Genomic DNA, 23012 nt, shown 5'->3' with positions numbered 1-23012 from the left:
CACAACTGACTGGCTAATCACATTAATTATTTATAAAAGATGTATTCTAAATTATATGATATAAAATATCAAATTAATTTTGATGTACAACATGTCTAATTATTTTATCAAATAGTACATTAATTTGTTGAAAAAAATTGTACTTATAATTTGTTAAAATATCATTAGGATAAAAGATTATATAGGTATTATTTATATCGGTGTAAGTTTATGTCTCTTGTATATTTTACTTCACTTGAATCCATGCAAGCCTCCATATGAAAAATTGGATATATTATCTGTATACGTGTGTGTATATATATTGCCAAGGAAATCTAATATAGGTATCTTCCTTGGTCTTCATTTTCAATTTGTCATGGAAATTTGTTGCTCTATGTTCATCGCTCCATTTACAACAATGCCAAGCTTCTCCACCTTACTTGTTTTCTTCACTTTTGTTTTGTGTTACCTCTTTAAGATTCAATGGCAGCATGCCCAAAAGCCTAAGCATCTGTCTCTTCCGCTAGGACCTAAACCTTAGCCTATTGTAGGAAACCTCCCTAAATTAATCATAAACAAAAGAAAATTTTGGTGTCTCATTGGATACACAGTGTCATGAAAGAAATAAACACCAAGATTGCTTGTATTCGTCTAGGAAACATTCATGTCATTCTCGTCACTTGTACTGAAATCAGTTTCCAATTCTTGAGAAAACAGGATGCTATTTTTGCTTCAAGATCCCTTACCATGGCCATTGATGTCCTCTCAAAAGGGACTTAACCACTATTTTTTCACCCTTAAAAGATCAGTGGAGAAAAATGAAGAGAGTTATGGTTAGCGTGATGCTTTCACAGGAAAGACATCAATGGCTTCACGAGAAAAGAGTTGAAGAAGTTGATAACCTCGTGCTTTATGTACTTAACCAATGCAAAAATGGTGATGAAGGCGGCCTTGTAGACTTAAGACTAGTTGCCCAACATTATTCTTGCAAAGTGACAAGGAAGTTCATATTCAATAGAAGATACTTGGGAGAAGGGAAAGCAGATGGTGGACCTAGTTTTGAGGAAGAAGAATATGTCGATGCCATTTTTCCTTTTGTTATTCACCTTTATTCCTCTTGAATATCCGATTACTTGCCATTTTTGAGAGGCCTCGACTTGAAGGGGTGTAAGTATTTTTAGTGAAAAAAAACTCAATGGATGAAGGAAACTGAACACACTTTATTCAACAATCACTCAGAACTCATGCAAAATAAAATCAACAACCCACTAACTTTCTCCTAAACTTAAGCAACACACAAATAAATAATTCCTAAAAATAAGAACAAACTTTGATACAATCAACTTTACAAAGAAACAGACGTGGACATGGTTCATTCTTGAAGCATTTTCTTAATACTTCTCCTTACTTTAGGAGCTGTAAATACCAAGTTTTAACCTTAAAAACTTGAACTTACAAGCAGGTAATGGTTTGGTTAAAATGTCTGCAACCTGATTTTCTGTTTTGCAGTAGACAAGAATCACATCTCTATGTTTCTGTACTTCCCTTAGGAAGAATAGCTTGATATTAAAATGTTTAGTCTTCCCATGAAACATAGGATTATGAGAGATAACAATAGAAACTTGGTTGTCAACAAGAATCTCTATGCTTTCCTTCTACTCCAGATTAAGATCAAGTAAAATATTCCTCAGCCATAAAGCTTGATTAACAGTAGTTGTTGTAGCAATAAACTATACTTCGGTAGTGGATTGGGCTACAGTTTCTTGCTTCTTTGAGCTCCATGAGAAAACACTAGAACCGAGAGTAAAACAGTAGCCTGAAGTGCTTCTCATATCATAAATGGAACCTCCTCAGTCATTGTCAGAAAAACCAACCAGCTTGAACTCCTTACTCCTTATGAACTTAACACTAAAATCACTTGTGCCTTTGACATATCGAATCACTCTTTTGGTAGCCTTGAGATGTAATTCACTTGCATAATGCATGAATTGAGACAAAATACTTACAACATTCAAAATATCAGGCCTTGTTGCTGTGAGATACATCAAGCAACCAATCAAACTCCTGAAATATCCTTCATCAACTTTATTAGCACCGTCTACTTTACACAGCTTCTCTTTCTGATTCATTGGAGTGCTTGCTGCCTTGCACTCCTCTATCTGAAACTTCTTCAGTATTTCCTTTGCATACTTTTTTTGGTAGATGAAAACTTCACCTTACCCTTGCTCGATCTTCATGCCAAGGAAGTAGGACATGAACCCGAGATCTGTCATTTCAAACACCTTCATCATCTCCTGTTTGAAATTTTGAATATGATATGTATTGTTTCTTATAACCAGTAGGTCATCAACATACAGTGAAACAATAAGAATGTTTGTATCATTATGCTTGACATACAAGGTTGTTTCTGATAGACTTTTCGCAAATCCCAAGTTCAAAAAATGTTCATCAATTTTGCTATACCAAGCTCTTGGAGCTTGTTTCAGACCATAAAAGGGCCTTCTTAAGAAGATAAACTTTATCTCCTTCACCTTCCTTCCCAAATTCGTGGGGCTGCTCAACATAAATTTCTTCTTGTAATACACCATTTAAAAAAGCTTATTTGACATCCAACTGGAACACTTTCCAACCTTTTTGTGTAGCTATTGCAAGCAGTAACCTGATTGTGTCCAATCTAGCAACAGGAGCAAAAGTTTCAGAGTAATCAACACCAAAGATTTGGGCATACCCTTTAACCACAGGTCTGGCCTTGTGCTTGTTGAGTGAGCCATCAGCATTAAGCTTGGTCTAAATACCCACTTAACTTCAATTACCTTCCGGCCTTGAGGTCTATCCACAAGGATCCAAGTCTTGTTCTTCTCTACCATTGACAACTCCTCCTCCATTGCAGCTATCCACCTTTGATCCTTTTTTTCTTCTACATAGTCGACAGGTTCACAAGCAGAAATATTGCACCTTTCATAAATATCTGAGAGCAACCTTGTTCCTCTTACAAAAGCACTATCCATTTTTTCATTCTGCCAGTCATCTTCTTCTTCGATGCTTGAATCAGAAAACTTAAGTTTTAGCTCTGTCATGGTCTGACCCTTCTTCTTTGCATCATCCAAGCTCCACTCTTCATCCTCCACAAATGAACATCCCTACTAACAACAATATTTCTAATTTGTGGTTGAAAAACTTTATAGGCCTTGCTAATAGTACTATAGCCTATAAATATAACTAGTAAGGCTCTCCTATCAAGCTTGTCACACTTGCTCTGAGGAACATGAGTGAAACACAAGCAACCAAATACTTTAAGGAATTTCAGAGATGGTTTGTAACCATACCATGCCTCAAATGGTGTCTATTCCTTCACCGCCTTTGTTGGAAGCCTATTTTGAAAAACACTATCGTATTTGTTGCCTCTGCCCAAAACTTCTTTGGAAAATTCTTCTCATGTAGCATGCATCTCGACATCTCCGTGATGTATCTATTTCTCCTTTCACTAACTCCATTTTGTTGAGGTGTGTAAGGGGTTGTAAGCTAATGCTCTATGCCTGAATCTTCACAAAACTTGTCAAATTTTGCCAAAGTGTACTCCTTCCCATTTTCAGACCTTATACTCTAAATTTTGTAGCCACTTTCATTCTCAACTCTTGCCTTGAACTTCCATAAAACTTGAGCTACTTCCGATTTAAATGTCAAGAAAAAAATCCAGCATATTTTGGTGAAGTTATCAATAAAGGAAATATAATAGCGACTACCTTTTAAAGAAGGTGTTCTTTGAGGGCATACAACATCCGTGTGGATGAGCTGCAATTTGTGAGTGGCTCTCCATGTTGACTTCAGGAATGGCTTCCTATTTTGCTTTCCAAACTGACACGCTTTGCAGCTTGAGATTGCATCACAAAGCTTGGGAACATCAAGTGCCAATTCATTTTGTCTTAGTTGGAGTAGCCCTTGATGATGATAGTGTCCGACTTTCTTATGCCAAATCTGTGTGACATCTTCTTTCAGAGGAAAAACAGATTGCTCATCCTATAAAAGATTGAGTGAAAAACTCTTTCCTTTCATTTTTACTTTGAAGATATCTTAATTAGTTGCATCCTTAATCAAGCAATATTCATATTCAATTTTTCAATAAGTTAACCCACACTAAATACATTTTGGTCAATGTCAGGAACAGAGAGAACATCCTGTATATGTTTTGTACCTGTACAACTTGCAATCGTAACAATCATCTTTCTTTTGACAGAGATGTAATCCCCATTGCCAATTTTGACTTTGGTGTTGTTAGTTGGCTTCAAATCTCTAAACAAATCCTTGTCATGAGTCATATGGTTGGTGCAGCCATTGTCAATTAGCTAGCTTTCATTTGATTCACTGCCTACGAAGTATGTAGCCACAAACAGTTGATCTTTGTCCTCTTGATTAGCAATCTTAGCCTCTTCACCTTGCTGTTGATTCTTGTTCCTGCAAATTACAGCTTTATGCCCCATTTGGTTACACTTGGTTCACTTGGCATCTGGTCTTCTCTAACATTTGTAAGAAGGATAACCCTTATATTGCAATGTTCACATGGAGAGTAGGATCCCTTCTTGACTCTTGCTTTGTTGTTGCTAAAGATTATCCAGTAGAATTTTGATTCTTCTTGAAAAACTTCTTCATGTTGTTCCTCGCATTCTCATGATGCTTAGTTGGCAAGGCTCCTTCAACAGCACCTTCTTACCTCATGGCTCTTCTTTGCTCTTGTGCTTGTAAAGTATTGAGAATCTCTGCAAGAGTGATTTGAGTCAAATCCTTCCTATTTTCCAAGGCTGAAATAGATGCCTCAAATTTTTCAGGCACTGTTACAAGAATTTTTTCAACAATTCTTGAGTCTTTGAACTCAGAACCAAGTAATCTGATTCGGTTTACAATGTCCAATAACCTATCAGAATACCCTTTAGTTGATTCTATTTCCTTCATCTTCTACAACTTGAAATCTTGAATAAAGTTTAGCACACGCATTCCTTTGATTCTTTCATCTCCCTCGTACTCTGACTTGAGATAATTCCATATCTCATATGCTGACTTCAGAGTCATAATCCAAGTGAAGATAGTAGCTAAGACTACAACGAACAAACAGGCCTTTGCCTTGGATTTCTTTGTCTTCTTCTCCTTCTGCAATTTGATCTGCACCATGGTAAAACTGTTTGAGAGAGTAGGAATTTCATAATCCTCTTCCACTACTTCCCAAATATCCAAAGCTTCCATATATGCTTCCATAAGAACTACCCAAACCTGGTAGTTGTCTCCATCAAACACCGATGGAGAAATTGAAGAGAAACTGGAACTTGCTTCAACATCCATGACATAGCAGCCTCGCACACTCAATCACAGATCCCCCAAGAATACAGCTCCGAGACCAATTGTAAGTATTTTTGTAACAGCTCGATTTTAGTTAAATCAAAATAGTAGTTTCAGAACCACGAATTTGAGGTCAAAAAATTATTTTAATATTATTTTTGGTGTTTATAGCATGTGATTATATATGTGTGAAAGTTTCGTGAAATAATTTTAGCGTTTGAATGCTTAATTTGATAAAAGGACTAAATCGCGTAAATTGCAAAAGTTGCATGCTATTGTTAAAAGCATCTATTTGCTATGGTTTATTAAACCAAAGGTCTTTATGTTGTTATTATGTCATTTATAAGGTTAATGGACACTGATGGACATCTATTATAAGTTTTTAATGTTTATTCATTAAGGTTATTATAGTAAATTATTAATAATAGAAAATGTAAAAGAATTAAAAGATGAATAAGATATCATCTTTCTTATTCTTAAACACCCATGGTCAAATATATCATTAAAAGAGGAGAATAAGTTTTGGCAATTGCATGAGTAAATTAAGGTATGGTTTTTTATCCAATTTTTATGATTTCTATGTTTTTAAGATTGTTGCATCGAGTACTAGCTAGCTCGTGCCCTAATTTTTGTGTTTTTTGATGATTCTATGAAATTCCATTGATTAATGTTTGAGCTTTTGAATGTTTTATGATGGAAAATGAATATTTGTTGATAGATTATCACATTTTGTTAAGTAACTTTTGACAAAAATGTCAACTAAGGATTAAATTGTGAAATATGCAAATTGAAGGGTTCAAATATGAAATTAATGAAAGTTTTGGGCTGCTAGGGACACAAGCATAAATCGGCTAAGCTTGGGTTTAATGGAATTTTGTGTATTTGTGAAATAAGGACTAAATTGAATAAATGTGAAACTTTATGGGCTAAAGAGTAAAAATGCCCAAATATGTTTTTTTGGACTGAATTGATTGAATCAATGATTAAATAAGTTAATTTTGAATTCATATAGATCCTAAAAGAAAGAAATCGGATTTAGATCGGGGGAAATCTAAGGTTATTAAATAGTCAACCCGATACGTCAATCCCTAATACGAGGTAAGTTCATATGCAAATAAAAGTTTTTAAATTGAATTATATATGTTTATTTGTCATCGAACTGCATTGAATGTTAAAAGATCAAATACAAGCAAGAATCGACAGAGCTACGACGTCCGAAAGTCCCGTACGAACCTTAGGAATAGTATAGGATACAAAATGTCATGACATTAGGTTACCGAGATGTGATTACATGTAAGACCATGTCAAGGACATTGGCATTGTATTGTGAATACGTGTAAGACCATGTTTGGGACATTGGCATCATTATTCGATTTCACATAAGACCCTGTCTGGGACAGTGGCATCGATATATGATAACATGTAAGACCATATCTGGGATATGGCATTGTATGAGCTTTATGTGATTTTCGAGTATCCTTAACGATTCTGAATGGTTCAACGGGCAAATTCAAGTCAAGAAAGAACGTATGAATGAGTTAAGTGACTCAGGTACGTACGTGATTCATACAAGCATTGAAAAGGAAAGTATTTGATGAATTCAATTATGAAGTTGAATATGTGTACAATGAGAAAGGTTTGTGAATTTGAATGTATATTTACATGTGCTTATTCATATCTTGCTTAATTGATGAAAATGATATTGATTCATGAGATAATTTATTTGTATATGGCTTACTAAGCTTTTAAAGCTTACTTTGTGTGTTCTTTCCCTATTTTATAGATTATCAAAGCTAGCTTGGACATCAGGGATCATCAGGAACATCGTCACACTATCGATCAACTTGTTGGTATTTTTGGATGCTTTGTAAATATGGTATATGGCATGTATAGACTAGCGAATTGGTATTATGTTTTGAGCTATGATTTTAGCCATGAGATTTGGTTTGCTAATGGTGTAAATGTTTATGTGTATTTAGCCATTTAAGTTGGCTTGAATTATGTGTTTGATAAGTGAGATATGTGCTTTATAAGTTACCTTGTGTTTTGGCATGTTTTCCATGGTTGTTGATATGGCTAAATGGTTGCTCATTTGGTTAGTTATTAATTGATGTATTAATGCTTGAGGAATGGTGTGATATCCCAAATTAGGGCCTAAATGGAATAGTGGTTTTGAAACCAAAATTTTGAAGTAGAAAAATTTATTCCGATTAATTTTTATAATTTATTGAGTAATTAGATGCATGTGTTAGAATATCGATAGAAAATTTCATGAATTGCATATCTAATTTGCCTATTAGGACTTACTTGCAAAAGTTGATAAATATGAGTTTTAGATGTTAAAGGATTTAATTGAAGAGCATAATTGAAGTAGAGGACCTTAAATGGTAATTGTACCATTAGGTTTCCATGGACAAAAGTGGACATACATAGGTAGAAATAACCAAAGTTTTTAATGAAGGGTATTTTAGTAATTTGGTAATTAAAAGATTAAAAAAAGGAAAAAGATGGAAAAATATGTCCATCTTCTTCATTAGGACGAAATTTCAAGGGTTCTCCATAGCTAGGGTTTGTTTCAAGCTTCCAAGCTCCATAGTAAGTGATTCCAAGCCCCGTTTTTAATGTTCTTTACGTTTTTGGGGTCCCGATAACTTGATTTTGCTTATTCTAGCAATAATTTAACCTAGGGTTTATATTTGGAAAAATACCCATAGGTGAAATGTGTTTATTTTGATGTTTTATGGTAGAATATGAAGCTTTCAATTGTGTTAAACAGCTTTTTCTAAACGATTTTACGTGAAAACGAGTAAAATGACATAATCGGTAAAAATACCTAATGTTTATAACTACATGTTAGAGTGAGAATTTGATGTTGCCATAGAAGGGAACAATCATCAGCATGTCATAAAACATAATAATTTTGGAAAAAAATTTAATTTTTGAGCTTTGGGGCAAAAGTGTAAATATGCAAAAGTTTAGAGGCAAAATTGTTATTTTTCCAAAGTTAGAGTTAAGGACTATTTTGATAAATGTGAGTATTAAATCAGCTAAATGTGTTATTTTAGACTAAGAAAGACGTGGAATCAACCTTGATCGGCGAAAGGAAAAGATTGTGGACTAAATTACAAAATTTCTTTATTTTGTACCGAGGTAAGTTTAGGTGTAAATGTAGTAACATAATTGTCATTTTAAGTAATTTAATATTATTTATATGATATGATAATTAATATCTTGAAATATTATGCTTTGTGGTTATTATTGAGTAATATGCAAATTATGTGTGCTACTTGTTAAATATGAATTGCAACCGAGTATCGGTTTCGATATTCCGTGGAAGACGGCAAAGATGTATGATCGAGGAAAAAGCCCGTTTGAACCTTGGGAATAGATTAGAATACAAGTGACATGTCACTAAGATATTTGAGTTCAGAGCTCGTTGAGTTGAGTCCGAGTTCGTGAGATGTAACTAGGCATTCGAACTCGTTGAGTTAAGTCCGAGTTCACTTATGAATGCGAATGCCCGAGCTCGTTGAGTTGAGTCTTAGTTCACTTATGGGTGGGTTACATGGTAGCTTGGCTACATAATTTTCGCAGGCTATTGAGTTTGTCTAGCTGTGGGTATGGTACTTGTGTGCGTGAAATCCGTGTATTCGAATCATATTCTGATGTGTTCAACGGGTAAATCGTAAGTGGATAAGGTGAGTACCTAAAACAAAGGTGACATGTTGGTAAGTGTGGTGAATGAGAAAATTTGTACAGGTATGTACTTAACCCTCGGGTTGAGACTTCAATATAACAATAATATGGTAGGATCATGAATGAGAAATATGATATGAATGCTTTGGTGATATTATGCAAATGTGGATTTCGTATTATTGCATGGTTATGTTACTTGCTATTTACATGTGAACTTACTAAGCAATTATGCTTACTCCCTCCTCTCTATTCTTTGTAGTTTTGTAAAGCCGGCTAGGAGATCGGGAATAGTCGGAGGCGCGCTCACATTATCAACAAACTATTTCAGTATAATGACTTGTATATTTTGGGAATATGGCATATATAGCATTATAATCATTTTGTGTATATAATCTTATGATATGGCTCATGTATGGCATGAAAATGTTCGAGAATGATTAGCTATTGGAGTGGCTAATCAAGATTATATTTGATAACACGTATGCTTTATGTGCTAACTAATCTATAAAAATCCATAAAATGGTGAAATTGGCTATAAAACAGAATCATATAGCAGCAGTGACGTGAGTTTGAAAAATCTCTAAAAATAGTCGAGATATAATTTTATGATGAATAAAATATGGAATTGAAGCTTAATGAATTTATTTTCATGTGGAAGAAACAAAATAGGTAAAATAATTTTATTTTATGAGATATTTACGTTTTGGTGAAACAAGGTCAGAGCGATTTCTAGATTCCCTATTCTGACTTTAAAAATTCATCATAAATTGTGTAAAAATAAGTAGGACTCAAATTTTATATGTATAGATTCCTTAATGAGTTTATTTTTAATAGAAAGAAACAAAATGGTCATTGGATCTTTGTACAGGTAGAAATGTGATTCATAGTGCACAGAGGTTAGAGTAGCCGAACCCTGAAACAGGGGAGACGTTAACTAATAAACTGTACTAATTGGCCTTACCAAAAATTCTAGAAACAAATTAGTAAGTAGATATATGAGTATAGTTTTAGAGAAAATTTACAGAATTTGATTTCGAGTTTCATAACTCGAGATATGTTTTTTTTTAGCGACTGTGATGCAGATGGACAGTTTACTGTGAGAATTGTTTGAACTTGTTTAAATGCTAAAATAAGTTTAGTAATGTCTCATGCTCGACTCCAGCAACGGTCTCGAGTAAGGGGTCGTTACATTTGGTGGTATCAGAGATATGGTTTAGTCGGTTCTCAGACTAACGTGGCGTTTGTACTGGTTTTGCTATACATGCCATATATATATATATATATATATATATATATTGTGATAGTGTGACGACTCCTGACCTTTAAAATGATTTTTTTTATAGTAAATGGATCCCAATCCAGCTGTGGCCGATGATGTAGAGAGCAATGTACCAGCTCCTACTGAAGGGGTGGTGTCGACTGAAAGTCGACCTCTTACTATTGGTCAAGGAGGAGGAGAAAGGGCTCAGGAAGCCTTTCTCCAGATGATGAATGCATGGTACACCGAGTTCATTCGTACGAACCCGAATCCTCAACAACCTCCCCCACCTCCCCCGATTCCTCAACCAGTACCCCCCGATGCCTCAAGGTATGGATCTGATGAAATTTCATAGAACCCCAGTTGATAGAATTCGCAAGCAAGGGTCTGAAGAATTCAAGGCAAATGTTGATGATAATGCCGAGAAAGCAGAATTTTGGCTTGAGAATTCTATTCAGGTATCTGATGAATTGTCTTGTACACCTGAAGAGTGCTTGAAATGTGCTATATCCTTGTTGAAAGATTCAACCTATTATTGGTGGAAGACATTGATTTCAGTGGTACCGAAAGAGAAAGTGACTTGGGAGTTCTTTCAAGAAGAATTTCGGAAGAAATACATCAGTGAAAGATTTGTTGATCAGAAGTGTAAAGAGTTTCTTGAGTTGAAACAAGGCAACATGACAGTTACTAAGTATGAAAGGGAGTTCGTTCGATTGAGTAAGTATGCTAAAGAATATATTCCTTCAGAGGCTAAAATGTGCAAACGATTTGAAGACGGACTCGATGAAGACATTAAACTATTTGTGGGAATTCTTGAGTTGAAAGAGTTCGTAGTACTTGTTGATCGAGCTTGCAAGGCTAAAGAACTAATTAAAGAAAAGAGAAAGGCTGAGGCTGAGACTAGAAATTTGAAGAAAATACCGATGAGCAGTGCATTTCCACCGCAATCTAGAAAATCTAGAGATATGTATTCTCGTTCTCATGTTTCGGCCGGACATTCGTATGAGAATCTCAAGAAGCAAAATACGGGTTTTAAATCCCAGACTACTTCTGTGGTTAGTGTGGGAAATTCGAGGTTTGTTAGACCCGAGTGCCAACGATGTAGTAGAAGTCACCTTGGTCCATGTAGAACTAGTGAATGTTATCAGTGTCGTTCTCCAGATCATTTTATTAGAGATTGTCCCGAGAGAATTGAGAAAGAAAAATTTCAGAATGCAAAACCTAGTGGTACAGTTTTGAGAGGAAGATCTTCGAGAAATGCTGGGAATGAGGCAAGCAGCAAGAATGTAGTCAGAGATTCAGCGTTTAAAACTGAATTGTGCCATAAGGGCACGTGAAGATGCTTCATCTCCCGATGTGATCACTAGTATTTTCTCTCTTTATGATGTTAATGTTATTACTTTGATTGACCCCGGTTCTACTCATTCATATGTGTGCATGAAATTGGTGTCTAATATGAGTATACCTGTTGAGTCTATGAAATTTATGATTAAAGTGTCAAACCCGTTAGGCAAATGTGTTATAGTTGATAAAGTATGCAAGAAATGTCCTTTGATGATTAGAGGTCATTATTTTCCGGCTGACTTGATGTTGTTGCCATTTGACGAATTTGATATTATTTTGGGTATGGATTGGTTGACATTGCATGATGCTATAGTAAATTGTAAACAAAAGGTTATTGAATTAAAATGTGAAAATGGTAAAATTCTGCGGGTTGAATTAGACGAATCAGAGGCATTGCCTAGTATGATTTCTTCGATGTCGGCTTAGAAATATTTGAGAAAGAGTTATGAAGCTTATTTGGTGTATGTGTTGAATACAAAGGAATTTGAGAAGAAAATTGAATCAGTGCCGATTGTATGTGAATTTGCGGATGTATTTCCAGAAGAGTTGCCGGGTTTGCCTCCTATCAGAGAAGTAGAATTTGGTTTGAGTTAATACCGGGAACAACTCCGATCTCAATTGCTCCATATAGAATGGCACCAACAGAGTTGAAAGAATTAAAGTCACAGTTGCAAGAGTTGACTGACAAAGGTTTTGTGAGACCGAGTTTTTCGCCTTGGGGTGCTCCCGTATTATTTGTGAAAAAGAAGGATGGTTCAATGAGATTGTGTGTAGACTATCAGCAGTTAAATAAGGTGACAGTCAAGAACAAGTATCCGTTGCCGAGAATTGATGATTTATTCGATCAGTTGAAAGGAGCGACATGGTTCTCAAAGATTGACTTGAGGTCTAGGTACTACCAGTTGAGAGTAAAAGAGTCAGATGTGCCTAAAATTACTTTTAGAACAAGGTACGGCCATTATGAATTTCTAGTTATGTCATTCGGTTTGAAAAATGCTCCTGCCGTGTTTATGGATTTAATGAATCGTATATTTCGGCCATACTTGGACAAGTTTGATGTTGTATTTATTGATGATATCTTAATTTATTCAAAAGATGAGACAGAGCATGCTGAGCACTTGAGGATAGTTTTGTAAACTTTGAGAGATAAGCAGTTGTATGCTAAGTTCAATAAAAGTGAGTTTTGGCTTTGAGAAGTCGGATTCTTAGGTCATATAGTTTCGGGTGATGGTATACGGAGTTGATCTAATTAAAGAAACCGAAGAAAAAGTGAGAAAGTGATTCGAGATTGTTTGAAAGCTGCTTCAAATAGACAGAAACCCTATGTGGATTTGAAAAGAAAATAAATCGAGTTTGAAGTCGGTGATAAGGTATTTTTAAAAGTGTCTCCATGGAAGAAAGTTCTTAGATTTAGTCGGAAAGGCAAATTGAGTTTGCGTTTTATCGGACCATATGAGATAATTGAAAGAGTTGGACCGGTAGCATATCGCTTAGCATTACCACCTAAATTAGAGAAGATTAATGATGTGTTCCACGTATCTATGTTACGTCGGTATCATTCGGATCCTTCACATGTAATTTCACCGACGGAAATTGAGCTACAACCGGATATGACTTACAATGAAGAACCGTTTAATATTTTAGCTCGGGAAGTCAGGTAACTAAGAAATAAAAGTATCGCTCTTATGAAAGTATTATGGTAAAAGCACGGAGTAGAAGAGGCTACATGGGAGCCCGAGGAAACTATGAGAAATCAATACCCACACCTGTTTACCGGTAAGATTTTCGGGGACGAAAATCCCTAAAGGGGGGAGAGTTGTGATATCCCGAATTAGGGCCTAAATGGAATAGTGGTTTTGAAACCACAATTCTAAAGTAGAAAAATTTATTTCGATTAATTTTTATAATTTATTGAGTGATTAGATGCATGTGTTAGAATATCGATAGAAAATTTCATGAATTGCATGTCTAATCTGCCTATTAGGACTTAATTGCAAAAGTTGATAAATATGAGTTTTAGATGTTAAAGGATTTAATTGAAGAGCATAATTGAAGTAGAGGACATTAAATGATAATTATACCATTAGGTTTTCATGGACAAAAGTGGACATACATAGGTAGAAATAACCAAAGTTTTTAATGAAGGGTATTTTAGTCATTTGGTAATTAAAAGATTAAAAAAAGGAAAAAGATGGCAAAAAATGTCCATCTTCTTCATTAGGATGAAATTTCAAGGGTTATCCATAGCTAGGGTTTGTTTCAAGCTTCCAAGCTCCATCGTAAGTGATTCCAAGCCCCGTTTTTAATGTTCTTTACGTTTTTGAAGTCTTGGTAACTTGATTTAGCTTATTCTAGCAATAATTTAACCTAGGGTTTATATTTGGAAAAATACCCATAGGTGAAATGTGTTTATTTTGATTTTTTATGGTAGAATATGAAGCTTTAAATTGTGTTAAACAACTTTTGCTAAACGATTTTACATGAAAACGAGTAAAATGACATAATCGATAAAAATACCTAATGTTTATAACTACATGTTAGAGTGAGAATTTGATGTTGCCATAGAAGGGAAAAGTGATTAGCATGTCATAAAACATAATAATTTTGGAAAAAAATTTAATTTTTGAGCTTTGGGGCAAAAGTGTAAATATGCAAAAGTTTAGGGGCAAAATCATAATTTTTCCAAAGTTAGAGTTAAGGACTATTTTGGTAAATGTGAGTATTAAATTAGCTAAATGTGTTATTTTAGACCAAGAAAGACGTGGAATCGACCTTAATCCGGGAAAGGAAAAGATTGTGGACTAAATTACAAAATTTCTTTATTTTGTACCAAGGTAAGTTCAGGTGTAAATGTAGTAACATAATTGTCATTTTAAGTAATTTAATGTTATTTATATGATATGATAATTAATATCATGAAATGTTATGCTTTGTGGTTATTATTGAGTAATATGCAAATTATGTGTGCTACTTGTTAAATATGAATTGCTACCGAGTATTGGTTTCGATATTCTGTGGAAGACGGCAAAGATGTGTGATCTAGGAAAAAGCCTGTTTGAACCTTGGGAATAGATTAGAATACAAGTGACATGTCACTAAGATATTTGAGTTCAGAGCTCTTTGAGTTGAGTCCGAGTTCGTGAGATGTAACTAGGCATCCGAACTCGTTGAGTTGAGTCTGAGTTCACTTATGGGCGGGTTACATGGTAGCTTGGCTACATAATTTTTGCAGGCTATTGAGTTTGTCTAGCTGCGGGTATGGCACTTATGTGCATAAAATCCGTGTATTTGAATCATATTCCTATATGTTCAACGGGTAAATCTTAAGTGGATAAGGTGAGTACCTAAAACAAAGGTGACATGTTGGTAAGTGTGGTGAGTGAGAAAATTTGTACAGGTATGTACTTAACCCTCGGGTTGGGACTTCAATATAACAATAATATGATAGGATCATGAATGAGAAATATGATATGAATGCTTTGGTGATATTATGCAAATGTGGATTTCGTATTATTGCATGGTTATGTTACTTGCTATTTACATGTGAACTTACTAAGCAATTATGCTTACTCCATCCTCTCTATTCTTTGTAGTTTTGTCAAGCCAGCTAGGAGATCGAGAATGGTCGGAGGCGCGCTCACACTATCAACAAACTATTTCGGTATAATGACTTGTGTATTTTGGGAATATGGCATGTATAGCATTATAATCATTTTGTGTATATAATCTTATGATATGTCTCATGGATGGCATGAAAATGTTTGAGAATGATTAGCTATTGGAGTGGCTAATCAAGATTATATTTGATAACACGTATGCTTTATGTGCTAACTAATCTATGGAAATCCATAAAATGGTGAAATTGGCTATAAAAGCAGAATCACTTGAATAAAGTGAGTGAGTTTGAAAAATCACTAAAATAGTAGAGATAGAATTAGATGATGAATAAAATATGGAATTGAAGCTTAATGAATATATTTTCATTTCGAAGAAACAAAATAGGTAAAAGAGTTGTATTTTATGATATATTTATGTTTTGGTGAAATAGGGTCAGAGTGATTTCTGGATTTCCTATTCTGACTTTAGAAATTCATCATAAATTGTGTAAAAATAATTAGGACTCACACTTTATATGTATATAATCATTTATATGTATATAATCTTATGATATGTCTCATGGATGGCATGAAAATGTTTGAGAACGATTAGCTATTGGAGTGGCTAATCAAGATTATATTTGATAACACGTATGCTTTATATGCTAACTAATCTATGGAAATCCATAAAATGGTGAAATTGGCTATAAAACAGAATCACACAGCAACAGTGAGTGAGTTTGAAAAATCACTAAAAATAGTATAGATAGAATTAGATGATGAATAAAATATGGAATTGAAGCTTAATGAATATATTTTCATTTCGAAGAAACAAAATCGGTAAAAGAGTTGTATTTTATGAGATATTTATGTTTTGGTGAAACAGGGTCAGAGTGATTTCTGGATTTCCTGTTCTGACTTTAGAAATTCATCATAAATTGAGTCTATTTTTAATAGAAACAAACTACATGGTAATTTGATCTCTTTACAGAAATAAATTTGATTCGTAGTGCACAGGGGTTAGAGTAGCCGAACCCTGAAACAGGGGAGACTTTAACTAGTAAACTGTACTAATTGGCCATACCAAAAATTCTAGAAAAAAATTAGTAAGTAGATATATGAGTATAGTTTCGGGAAAAATTTACAGAATTTGATTTCGAGTTTTGTAACTCGGGATATGATTTTTTTAGCGACTGTGATGCAAATGGACAGTTTACTACGAGAATTGTTTGAACTTGTTTAAATGCTAAAATAAGTTTAGTAATGTCTCATGCTCGACTCCGGTGACGGTCTCAGGTAAGGGGGCGTTAAAAATGGTATATTCTGGTATGAATTATAGATGATGAATTGATATGTTTGAGAAATATGATTTAGTTGATGGTAAGGTGATAAAATGCATTTAGAAGTTATGTGAGTTTGATGATTGTGGCATATTGATTTGGTATGTTTTTGGATATAGATTTGTGTAGTTAAGAGGATGGTTTCTAAATGGTATAAAACGTGTATGAAATAGAACGTTTTGGTTGCTCATATATGTAACACCCCCGTACCCGAGACCGTCGCCGGAGTCATTTATGAGGTGTTACTAAACTTAATTCATTAATTAAACAGCTTAAACAATTTATTTTAGAATTTCCAGACAAACTGGCTAACTGCGTCACAGTCGCTTAAAAATTCATATATTGAGTTTTGAAACTCAAAATTAAGATCCATAAATTTTTCCTGAAACTAGACTCATATATCTATCTATTAATTGTTTTCTAGAATTTTTGGTCGAGCTAATTAGTACAGTTTATTGATTAAAATCTCCCCTGTTTCAGGGTTCGACTACTCTGACCCTTGTGTATTACGAATTAGATATCTCGCTGTACAGAGTTTCAATGATTATGCCTTTGTTTCTCATAAAACTAGACTCAATAAGTAATCTATACATATAAAACATGACTTCTAATTATTTTTGTACAATTTATGGTGAATTTTTAAATTCAAAACAGGGGATTCAGAGACCACTCTAATCCTGTTCCACCAAAACTTAAATATCTCATAAAATATAACTCATTTACCTGTTTTGTTCCATCCGTATGAAAATGGACTCATCAAGCTTCAATTTCATAACTTATTCATCCTTTAATTCCATTTTTACTATTTTTAGTGATTTTTCAAATTCATGTCACTGCTACTGTCTGATTCTGTTTTGTGGCCAATTTTACCTTTCCAAGGATTTTCATGGTTTAGTTAAGACATAAAGCATACATGTTATCATATATAAACTTGATTAGCCATTCCAATAGCTAATCATTTACAAACCCTTTTTTTACCAAACCATAACCATATCATATGATCATATACACAAAAGGATTATAATGCTATACATGCCATATTCCCAAAATATGCAAGCCACTATACCGAGATGGTCCGTTGATAGTGTAAGCGTGCCTCCGACCGTCCTGATCTCCAAGCCGGCTTGTCAAAACTAAAAGGAATGGAAGAGAGGGAGTAAGCATAAATGCTTAGTAAGTTCACATGCAAATAACAAGTAACATGATCATGCAATCCAACCTAAACATCATTAAGACACTCATATCATAAGAATACTTACTATCTTACCACAATTTTGTCTTACCAAGTTCTCAACCAAGGATTAAACTCATACCTGTCCATTTTCACTTCTTCAACACATTCATTATCGAATCACTTTCGTTTTAATTATTCTCCATATTCTCTTAGGATTCTCCCGTTGAACACATCGAAATATAATTTCGGATACGCGGATAGTGTGCACGTAAGTGCTATACTCATAACTGAACAAGCTCAATAGCTTTTGAAATCTATGTAGCCAAGCTACCATGTAACCCGCCCATAAACGAACTCAGACTCAACTCAACGAGCTCGGGCGTTCGCATCCATAAGTGAACTCGGACTCAACTCAACAAGCTTGGATGCCTAGTTACATCTCACGAACTCGGACTCAACTCAACGAGTTCGGAACTCAACCATCCTAGTGACATGTCACTTGTACCCTAATCTATTCCCAAGGTTCAAACGGGATTCTTCTCAATTTTAAATTTTGGTCACCTTCTTCGAAATGTAAAAACTGATACTTACTAACATCTCATACTTATCAAGTTGTTCACATAATTTGCATATTACCAAATAATAATTCACAAAGCACAATATTTCAGGATAATAAATATCATATCATACAAATATCATTAAAGCACTTAAAATAAAATTATATTACCTTATTTACACATGAACTTACCTCGATACAAAATATTAGCAATCAAGCCTATTCCTCGTAAACTTTGTTTTTCCCTCGATCACGACTTGAATCTTTTTTCTCTTGATCTATAATACCAAATTAATTTATTTAATACATACATTCATCAAAAATAGCCCCTAGTACGAACTTTGGCAAAATTACCATTTTGCCCTTAAACTTTTACATATTTACAATTTTGCCCCTAGGCTCGGGAATTAAACTTCATCCCTTATTCTTATGTTTTATGACATGCTGATCATTTTTCCCTTCTATAGCAACATCAAAATCACACTCTAACATGTACTTATGAATATTAGGTATTTTTACCGATTAAGCCCTTTTACTCGTTTTCACTTAAAACCGAGTAGCACAAGTTGTCTAGCATAATTTAAAACCTCATATTCTATCATAAAACACCAAAATACACAAATTTCACCTATGGTTATTTTTCCAAATATGAACCCTAGGTTGAATTATTGCTAGCATAAGTTAAATCGAGCAACCGGGATTTCAAAAACATAAAAATCATTAAAAACGGGCATAGAAATCACTTACAATCAAGGCTTAAAAGTGTTGAAACCCTAGCTATGGTGGAGAGAAAAATTTGGCAGCAACTTATGGAGAAGATGACCATTTTTGTGTTATTTTTCCCATTTTATTTCATTTAATATCAAAATAACCAAAATACCCTTCCTTACTAAACTTTCAAAAATTCCATCCATGTCCAAATTTTTGTCCATAAACTTAGAAATTGGTCAAATTTTTATTTAAGACGTCCTCATTAATATTCCAAAACAATTTCATACTAAAAACTTCTAGAATACAAGTTTTGCAAATTATTCAATTTAGTCCCTAATCTCAACTTAAGCACTTTATGCATAGAATTTTGTCACGAAATTTTCACACAATCATGCAATCATATCATAGACCTCAAAAAAATTATAAAATAATTATTTCTATATCGGATTTGTGGTCTCGAAACCACTATTTCGATTAGGCCCTAATTCGGGATATTACAATATATGTATGAAAATGATGCAATTTGATGTGGTATAGGTATGCTTGAGGAGGGTGAGAAATGTGGCCTAAACCAAGCCTATTTTCACTCTATACGGCTGAGCACACGGGCGTATGGCTCGACCGTGTGTGACACATGGCCTTGGTAGACGGCTGTGTGTCCCCTGGGGTACCCTTCGAATTAAGTCAATATACCTTACAGGTTTGGCACGGCTTAGACACACAGGCGTGTCTACTGGCAGTGTGTGGCACACGGGCTAGCAAATGGGCGTGTGGCCGGCCTTGTGACCCAAGTCAGTAACCTCTCTAAATTTCACACGGCCTGGCACACGAGCGTGTCTTCGGCAGTGTGGTACAAGTCAGTATATATGTCCTGTTTTCACACGGCCTGTGACACGGGCGTGTCTGGTGGACGTGTGAGGCACACGGACTATTCACACGGGCGTGTGACCCCTGAATGCATGACAATTTTCTAAGTTCTCAGAAATTTTTATATGTGATCGGTTTAGTCCCGAACCTCTTTTAAGCATGTTTTAAGTTATCGTAGACCTATTTAAGGGACATTGTGTATGTGAATGAATGTTATTCAATAACAAATATTTATTGAGTTGTGAAATGTTAGTTAAATGTTGTATTTGATCGGTAATACCTCTTAATCCTAATTCGGCGATGGACAGGGTTAGAGGTGTTACAATTTTAGTGAAAAAAAAAAAACTTAATGGATGAAGGAAACTGAACACACTTTATTCAACAATCATTCAGAAGTTATACAAAATAAAATCAACGACCCACTAACTTTCTCCTAAACTTAAGCAACACACAAATAACTAATTCCTAAAAACAGTAACAAACTTTGACACAATCAACTTAACAGAAAAACACACGTGGACATGTTTCAGTCCTGAAGCATTTTCTTAACAAGGGGCATGAGAAAATCGTGGAGGACGCAACTAATGTTCTAGAGAAATATAACAATCCCATAATTGAAGACAGGATTCAACAATGGAGAGATGGCAAGAAACATGAACCTCAAGACTTGCTTGATGTTTTTGTTTCTTTAACTGGTGACAATGGTACCCCACTACTGTCCGCGGACGAGAATAAAGCTCAAGTTAATGTACGTCTTTCCTTCACTCTAATTGTTTTGAACAAAATACAAGCCTCCAACATGTTAGACTTTATTAAAAATTGAATACTAAGACATGAAAATAACATAAATATGATATAATATACACGTGTTATCATAGAAAATCAACCCTATATATTGATAATCTTTTTTTTCAACTTAATTTTCAGGAAATTATGATTACAGCAGTGGATAAACCGTCAAATAACTTAGAATGGGCACTTGCGGAGATGTTAAATAACCCAGAGACGCTACAAAAGGCCAGAGACGAATTAGATACTGTGGTTGGAAAAGATAGGTTAGTACAAGAATCTGGTTTCCCACAACTTAACTATATTAAGGCATGCGCCAGAGAAGCCTTTAGACTCCATCCCATTGCACAATTTAACCCTCCTCACGTCCGTGACTGATACAACAGTGGGCGACTACTTCATCCCTAAGGGTAGCCATGTGATAAATAATCAGGTTGGGATTGGTCGAAACCCTAAAGTTTGGGACGAGCCATGCGAGTTCAAGCCAGAACGTCACCTCTAGGATTGTAATATAGGCGAAGAAGTGGTGCTTGCAGTGCCAGATTTGCGGTTGTTTACATTCAGTAGAGGAAGGAGAGGGTGCCCCGGAGTGGTGCTTGGAAGCTTGATGACTACCATGATGTTTGCGAGGCTATTGCAAGGATTCGATTGGAGCATCCCGACCAACCAGGGAACCGTTGATCTTTGTCCAGGAAGGGGAGTTCCCTTTCTGGCTAAACCACTGCTTGCTGTTGCAAAGCCACGATTGCCACCCCATGTCTACTCTTTTTCAACTAAGTGAAATACAGTGACTAACTCCTTGACGAAGATGTGGCTTGACAAGGAGACCTGTTTGTGGCTTGGTTCTAATGAAATTATTTTTATCCATAATATGTATTTCCTGTTGTAGCATATTTCGGTGTTTGTATGGGGTGTACTCACTTGCACACTTCTCATGTATTGTTTTCTTAAACTATATTAAGATATTAGTTAGTGACACTTGGCACTCCTCTTGCGCACGCCTTAACGTAGTAAAATGATAATTTAATTTTCAAACGTTATAAAATGATAATTGAATTTTCAAAAGTTTAATTTAATTTTTTAAAATTATTGTTGTATAATTTTTTTTATCGGGATTATTTGTACCAATTAAAAGCTCTTAGCTTTAATGTCACAAATTTGTAAAGTAAAATTCAAATAACTTTTTTCTCCGATCTCCAAAATTGACTATCAGATCGACATAGATCTAAGGTATATTCTTCTACTCATCGATGGATACAGATTCATCATATCGATTATCGAATCATCACTTGAAACTTGCTAGTCAGACTTTCTCTTTTTAAAAAAACCAAACAACCCAGTAACTTAATTAAAAAGTTTCAAATAGTTTAGTGATCATTTTGTAACTTTTTGAAGTTGAGTGACCAAAAATAAACTTACTAATAGTTTTAGTGGCATTTGGTATAGTTTACCTTAATAAAATTTATGATTTTTTTTAACTAATAAGTGATTGAAAGAAGTGGTCGTGGAATTTCTTTCCAAACATTTAAATAAAATTCAAATTTTGGAGTTATTATTGTTAGAAATACTTTACTTGAATATCAACATGGTTCAAAAAGATTTACTTTAAAATAAATAATGACACAAATGATCGTATATGCAATTTTACAAAGAAACTATAATTAAATTATAAAATTTAAAAATAAAATAAAAATTTAATAAGTTAAAATTTTGAAAAAAATCAATTTTCTACAAATAATTAAAATAAAATTATATTAAGACAATCTAAAACATCCAATTTCTTCAAAACAATAAAAATAAATACTAATAATAATAATACGAAAAATATTTTTTTCTTAATATTGATCTTCTACTCCAATCTATCATCATTGTTACAGGAAATCTTATCCGTCAATTTATTGAATTTTAATGCAATTAACTGCATTTTAACTTTCATTCCTTCATTCAACTTCACACTAAAGAGTATTGCTAATTTCAAATAACTGTAACACTAATTAATTAATTTAAAATAAATATAATTTCATATGAATCCAAAATTTAATTAAGTGATAAAAATGTAACAGTAATAAAAAATTACTAATAAAATAAATATAATGTAAAATATTTTATATTTATATAAAAACATTATTAATAAAACAATTATAATTATTTTTATTTTATATTAATAATCTTTTATCATATTTATTTGAAAAGAAAGATGAAAGTAAAAATTGCATGCACGATTAAGTTACTTTTGGTATTATTATATTATAATTAATAATATATGTAATATCTATACAACATTTATCTAAGAGATTTTATTATTTTTAATTTATCAATTTTATTCAATGAATTAATAGTTAATTAATAATACTTTTATTATTATCACAATAAT

The 23012-nt window shown here is 34.0% G+C and overlaps 1 pseudogene; it reads left to right on the top strand.

Annotated features, from left to right (window-relative positions):
• The first annotated feature begins 397 nt into the window (after positions 1 to 397).
• On the top strand, positions 398 to 21419 carry LOC108476414 (phenylalanine N-monooxygenase CYP79D16-like; annotated as a pseudogene).
• The last annotated feature ends 1593 nt before the right edge of the window (positions 21420 to 23012 follow it).

This window comes from Gossypium arboreum, chromosome 7 (assembly GCF_025698485.1).
Source record: "Gossypium arboreum isolate Shixiya-1 chromosome 7, ASM2569848v2, whole genome shotgun sequence".
Taxonomy (NCBI): Eukaryota; Viridiplantae; Streptophyta; class Magnoliopsida; order Malvales; family Malvaceae; genus Gossypium; species Gossypium arboreum.
This window is presented reverse-complemented; position numbering and strand designations above follow the sequence as displayed.